Source organism: Lissotriton helveticus, chromosome 5_1, assembly GCF_964261635.1.
Source record: "Lissotriton helveticus chromosome 5_1, aLisHel1.1, whole genome shotgun sequence".
NCBI lineage: Eukaryota > Metazoa > Chordata > Amphibia > Caudata > Salamandridae > Lissotriton > Lissotriton helveticus.
This window is the reverse complement of record NC_136065.1, coordinates 2115291198-2115298348: the sequence shown is the minus strand read 5'-3', so window position 1 is coordinate 2115298348 and position 7151 is coordinate 2115291198.

Here is a 7151-nt window from a genome sequence, read left to right as displayed (position 1 = left end):
AAAGGAAAAATTCTGTTTTTATTTGTCCATTGTTTCTCGGTCGTAAATTATAACGGCCTTTACCAGGCACTGTCTGATCTTTAAACAGAAGTTCAGGCTCAGTGGTGTCCAATCTCAGATGCAGAGGTACAGCTGCTTGCAAAATGTCGTCGTCCTCTCGTTCAGACTTTGTCCATACTAGATGTGCATCGCTAAACGGCATGAACTTTGGCACTCGTTCTGTCTCTGAGTCACCAATAACTTCACGGATCCACTGGTCGTACGGCAGAGGTAAAGGCACCCTCTTACAATGTACGCCGTGGACCCAATTCCGTTTCCCGAAGACCTTCACCGAGGTTCTTGTCGACAGGAGCACCTGGTGGGGGCCGGTCCAGTGGGGCTGCTTGTTTTTGGTCAGCTGAAAGTTTTTCACGAGGACCCAGTCACCGGGATTGATGGTGTGACCTGGGTCCACAGATGCTGGTGGCAAGTTATCGTGAACCTGTTAATGCAAGACACGCAATTTAGCCGTCAGGTCATACAAATAGTCCACCAACACAGGATAGTCAATATCACTAAATTTCGTTGGTCTCTGCACTCCCCACACATTTGCTGGTCGACCAAAGACTATTTCATACGGACTAAGTCCGATTCGGGAATGCACTGTAGTTCTAGTTGACAAAAGTGCCAACGGCAAAGCATCGGGCCATTGGAGACCAGAACTCGCCTGAATTTTGGCTAACTTTAGCTTCAAAGTACCATTGTAACATTCCACTAATCCAGCTGATTGGGGATGATTTGCAGCATGGAACTATTGTTTGATGCCCAAACCCTCACACACTCTCTTCATAATCTTCCCCACAAACTCACTTCCATTATCACTCCACACCATCCTTGGCAATCCAAACCTAGGGAAATATTCTTTAAGCAAGACTTTAGCTGTGGACGAGGCAGTATTATCTTTTAGGGGGTATGCCTCTACCCATCTAGAAAAGGCACAAACAACTACAAGGATGTATTTCAAGTTGTTGCATCTTTCCATGTGGATAAAATCCAATTGCAGAACCTCAAACGGATACGTTGGAGGTGCAAAGTGACCTGCTGGAGTTGGAGTTCCCTTACCTGGATTATACATCAAACACACCATACAATTATTGACCACATTCTCAGCACATTTAGGAATTCCAGCATTCTGTCATACTGGAACCAACAACTTACAAATTCCATCATTCCATCGTAACCACCGCAAGCACATACGCATCTGGCAACATCCATCTTTGGTGTTCTGATAACTCAACCCAACAACCAGTTGAATCCAATCTTCCCGTAGTTTCTCTCCACACACTCTTTTCATTTTCAGTGGCTTCAGCCTGGATTGATTTCACACTCTCGGTCGTATCTTCACACATTCCAGCTGCACCAATCCATCTTGCAGGGCCTGCAACATACATTCGACTCATCACATTTCTCGCTGTTTATTTAGTGACTTCATCCGCAAACGCGTTACCACGACCAACATCATCCGTAACCTTCCGATGAGCACTACACTTCACGATCGCGACTTGCTTCGGCAAAGTAAGTGACTCAAGAAGCTCATTCACCAACTGCCCATGTTGAATCTTAGTCCCATGGGATGTGAGAAATCCCCTTTCTTTCCACAAGCGTCCAAAACTGTGTGCAACACCAAACGCGTACTGGCTATCGGTATACACATTCACTCTCTTTCCCTCAGACAGAATACACGCTCTCGTTAATGCAATCAATTCCGCTGCTTGTGCCGAATTATAGCTCACTTGTGCAGTTTCAACAATTGTGCATAATGTCGTCACGGCATATGCTGCAGACGTATCACCATTCGGGAGCTTGTAGCATGACCCATCAACCCATAGCGTACCATCAGGATCCAAAAGAGGAGTGTCTTTCAGATCGACTCTACCCTTCATTTCCTCTTCCGTCCTCAAAAAACAATCATGCTGTTCCTGACCATCTGTATCCACAGAAATCGGCAACAATGTTGCTGGATTCAATACATTACACCGCTTGATGTGCACATGACTAGCCAAAAGCGTCAACTCATAACCCGACAACCTCGCACTAGTAAGGTGCTGAGTCTTGGTTCGATTTAATAAAGTATCCACTGCATGTGGAACCATCACAACCAACGTATTATCCATCACCAATCCAGCAGACTGTCGGATGGAAACAGCCGCTGCCGCTGTAGCTCTCAAACAGCTTGGCAACGCTCTAGCTACCGGATCTAAAGTTGACGAGAAATACGCACATGGACGCTGCTTATCACCAAACTGTTGAGTCAAAACTGACAATGCACAACCCTCTCTCTCGTGAACATAGAGTGTAAAAGGCTTACTGTAGTCAGGAGTACCCAACACTGGAGCAGAACACAACGCATCACGCAATTCAGAAAAACTTTTCTGACAATCGTCAGACCACGGAAGAGGATTCGGTGTATCTTTACAAGTCAAAGCCAACAGAGGTTTCGCCAATAGAGAGAAATTTGGAATCCACTGTCTACAATACCACGTGATACCCAAGAAAGCACGCACTTCTCTCTGTGTGCTTGGTACAGTCATTTGCGCAATCGCTTGAATTCGTTCTGGGGTCAACCTTCTTCCCTCCTTTGACAAGAGATGACCTAAGTAGGTCACTTCTTGGCAACAATACTGAGAAGGTGACACTTTATGATGCAAGTCCGACAAATGTCGCAACAAAGAAAGAGTAGCTTCTTTACAAGTTTTCTCATCATCAGCGGCCACTAACAGATCATCCACATACTGAATAAGAGCAGCACCAGCAGGTAACACAAGAGTATCGAGCTGAGTTTTCAAAGCCTGACTATAAATGGAGGGACTTTCACAATAGCCTTGGGGAGCTCTCTTAAACCGGAAGCTTCGGCCTCCTAAAGAGAAGCCAAAAATATCTCTACTCTCCTCAGCAATTGGAATACTGAAGAAAGCATTTTTCAAGTCTATGACTGAAAACCAGGTAGCTGAAGCAGGAATCATAGTCAGCAAAGCAGTAATGTCTGGGACAACAGGAAACTGTGGCACAACAATCTTATTAACTTCTCGAAGGTCTATCACAAACCTGTAAACAGGTGGCTGAGAAGAGTCAGTGCGTTTCAGGACAGGCAAAACAGGACTGTTACGCACATTACCTCTCGTTTCTTCAATCACACCTTTCTCAATCAAATCATAGATAATCGCTAAAAGCGCTCTTTCACCATCACTCGAAATCCGATATTGGGGAATACGTGGCAATTTAACATTCTATTTGAGCGTAACAACATAGGGTGGAATCTCCAAAAGACCCACATCATTAGGACCAGTAGCCCAAAGAGTATCGGGGAGGGAGCACAATTCCAGTGGAAGTCGATCTTTAGATAAATACATTGGAGAGATCACTTTCTTACCCAATGTAAGATGTACTCCCGAAGGAGAACAATACAATGTCGCATGCAATCTTTTGCACAAATCCAAACCCAACAAATTCTCACCACAACCTGTCGTTCGAATAAGGGGTGCTTCCAATTCACAAGGCCCAATGGAAAGAGACAAAGGACTAGAAACTGGATTACGTACCGGGCGCCAGAAAATCCTACCGAAACATTTGTTAAGCCAGACAAAGGTGCGCCAGGGAGTTTAGAGTGCATGATAGACCTCTTTGCTGCACCAGTATCCAAAAGAAAAGGCGCTACCACACCTGATGTAACTACTGCAACATAAGGCCCACTCTGATCTACTGGAACCGACACTACTCCCTCTCTTTGTCCATGGCTGTCCTAGCAACCATTATAGTCAGCATTCTCACTCTCAACATAATAGTCATCAGCATAGTACTGAGTCGACTGACCAGACGCAATTTTCTGTTGATCAAAACAATTCATAGAATTTTGTGGGGGAAAGGATCGTTCGTTCTGAGGAAACGCACCACGTCCTCTACCCCTTGACACTTGCTGAAAACCACCACGACCTCTCGGGCCGTCATACCACTTGCGCGCTGTCGCAATACAGGGCACTCATTTTTATAATGACCTTCCTCCCTACAATACGCACACTGATTTAAACCCAAAGGTGGTCTTGGAGGAAAATACTCAACGTTCTGTTGCGGTCTCTGAAATGGTGGAGGTTGCTGTAACTGAGGGCGTTGCTGTGATTCTTGCTGATTCGAGCGAGGCGGATACGCCTGCTGCAAAAGAACCTTTGTTTTTAAGTCTTTCGTCTTTTTCTCTACTCTGTCTTTCTCGTCCTTATCCCTATTCTCATAGTACTGTGCAGTCGCCAATATCTGGGCCGACGAGGAAACAGTCTAAGAACTCTCGGAATCTTTCAACTTATTACACAGTTCAGGAAGTAAGTTAAAAACAAACTTATCTACGAACAATCTTTGTCCACCTTCCGTACTCATATCTTGACCACTATGATCTATAAATGTCTCTTCAAACCTAGTGAAGAAATCAGATACACTTTCGTCCTTCTTCTGCTTACATGCTGCTAACTTGTCCCAATTTACTCGTAACGCTGGCATCATCGTTTTCATAAGATTTATAATTCTGCCAGGTAGATCTGCCACTAGAGGCTCAGGCTTAGAACCACCAACTTGTCTAGCGTCTGCAGCAGCAATATTGAGCCATGAGTCACCTCATTCAACCGCATGATCCTCATGACGAATCTTTGCCCATAAAGGTTGAGGTACTACATTATCCAACAGCATATCTATGTCGGCTAAATTCATAATACATGCGTCAACTGTCTGGGACAATTCTTTGTAATAGCCAGACGGATTCTTACGGGGATCAGGTAAAGACTGTTTAAGGGCCAAAACTTCTACTCTCATCCATGGCACATGTACCCATACTCTCTGAAAATGAGGCAGAACAGGCGGATTAGCGTTTGCGTCCCCTTCTCTCCAAACTGGGGGAACCTCTCTCATTGGATATTGTCGTACCTTTCTCCTGACTGCGGAATCAGGCTCAAACAATCGCTGAGAGGGGAAATCGTTCCTAAACGCAAGTACTATCGCAACTGCTTCCTCAACTCCGGGACCCACTATCGTCCCTTTCGCAAACTCAGACTGGACATTTAGCAACTCTACGGGAACTGAACCCAAATCATTATCTGCCCATTCCTCACGGAGGAAAGTACACATTACATCAAACACATATCTTTGCTTGGGTGCTTCCCACTGCAGGAAAACATCCATAACTGACTCTTAATTATGCCTCGAAACATTCGAAATCCACCTGCGAGCCAAGAGATCTAACACTGCCCGTTCTTCGGGACCAGGTAGCTGACTACGCATTTGTTTATGTGCAGAAACAGGGGTCATACTCAATGACCCAAAGAAAGGAGCCAAAAGACCAGTAACAGTATCAGTCATTCGTTGTCGAGCAGAAGGAGAAGCTGTCATAAGGACAGGAGACAAAGTATTTTGAGGTGATAGAAGTGTAGGGTTAGTAGCAAGAGAAGTCGAAGGTACAGAAGAATAAGGCAAAGTAGTTCCAGACAAAATCGATAGCAAAGTCGGCGGCCCCAGAGGAGGCTGCGCCATAGGAGGAAGAACCAGCTGAGGAGGAGCCGGTGGCTGAACAGCAACAAGAGGTTGTGCAACTGGAGGTTGCGGAGGTGCCGTAGCACTCTGTGCATAAGGGGGTGGTAATCTCAACAAATGTGACATCAAAGGATCCTTCTCAGGGTCCTTCGTTGCATTCTCAAGAAGAGATGGCAAAGCTGGATAACATTTATCAATAGCCATATTATGTTGCCTATCTGACACCTCAATTGCTTTATCTTCTTCGTTTTCTTTAAACTGCCTAGCAGCTTGCATTATTGATACATCCTTTTCTCTTTTATCTCTTTTAGCTTGTTTAATTTCTCGTTGTCTGGCTTCTTTACGCCAAAGGCGAAAGGAGTCAAACATTGCCGGCCGGGCTTTCTTCCTAAATAATTTAGTTTCCAAATTGTCTAAAATCTCTGTATCCAAGCTACCATGTTGGGGCCATTGTAAGACACCATCTTTTCTAGTATAGCGGACCCATACTTCATTAAACGTAATGGGGCCCACACCGTGTTTAGAATAGAGCTCATAAGTCGGAGTTCCAACTGGAGGTATCGGACATGAATCCTCCAATCTGGAATCCCTGTTACAACCACAACAGAATATCCTCTAATTTTGCTAAGACTAGGCATCTTCACTCACTAATCTAGCTTCAAACTTCAAGGGATTATCTACGACGATAGTCTCGCAAATATACGAGTCCCTCGGCTTTGGAAATTGCAATTTTCAAATCAAAACTAAGGACCAAACAAACTAAGAACCAAAGAACCAAAAACTAAGGACTGGGAGCGACCCACTTATACTTAACTGAGGTATCAGTCACGCCACCAGAAGACCCGTCTATCGTCTCGCCGTACAAAGCATCACAAATGGGTCCAAGATAGGGCGACAGTCAGGGCAGCAGTCCTTCGTAGCCGTCATGAAAGCGGGAAGCCTCGCAGCAAAGACCTTCAGTCCACGTTCAACATGCCGGGTTCGATGAAGTGGTGGCCGTCCTCCAAAATTTCCTCACGAAGCTCCTCACGATCTTTAGGCTTGGACCGGTACCGGTGAAGTCGCCCCACGTTGGGCCCCAACTGAAGAACCGGGTTTTAGAACCCAGCGGCGCCAGGGGCACGCCCAAAGTCTTCGGGTTCACCTGTCTTAGAATACAGAGACGTGGGAAACTTCTGAGTGGCGTCAAAGATCAAATTTATTGGCTGCAGCCAGTAACAGAAGTCCTAGAAATCATCACGGTATGAGTTCTCGGGAGACTGCTCAACTTTACAAAGCAAGTCATCCCTTTTTATGCCAAACATTATGCTTCAGGCAAACATTCTTTGTTTACAGTTTAACCAATCACATGTTTCCACAACGAAAGTATTGCATGACGACAAACCCATTTTACAGTTGTCCAGCCCATAATCAATCATTGAACAAACCCAACATTCTTCTTTAGACAAGCCGGACAAACCCATAATAAAAAGGACCACAACCCATATCGTAAATAGACCATAAAAGAAGAAACAGAAACAGATAGAAGTAGGATAAGGCATGTTTGTGTGCAGTAAAACTTTATGATGTCCTGTGCTCTGATCCTTAATCTTGATCAGCTAAAG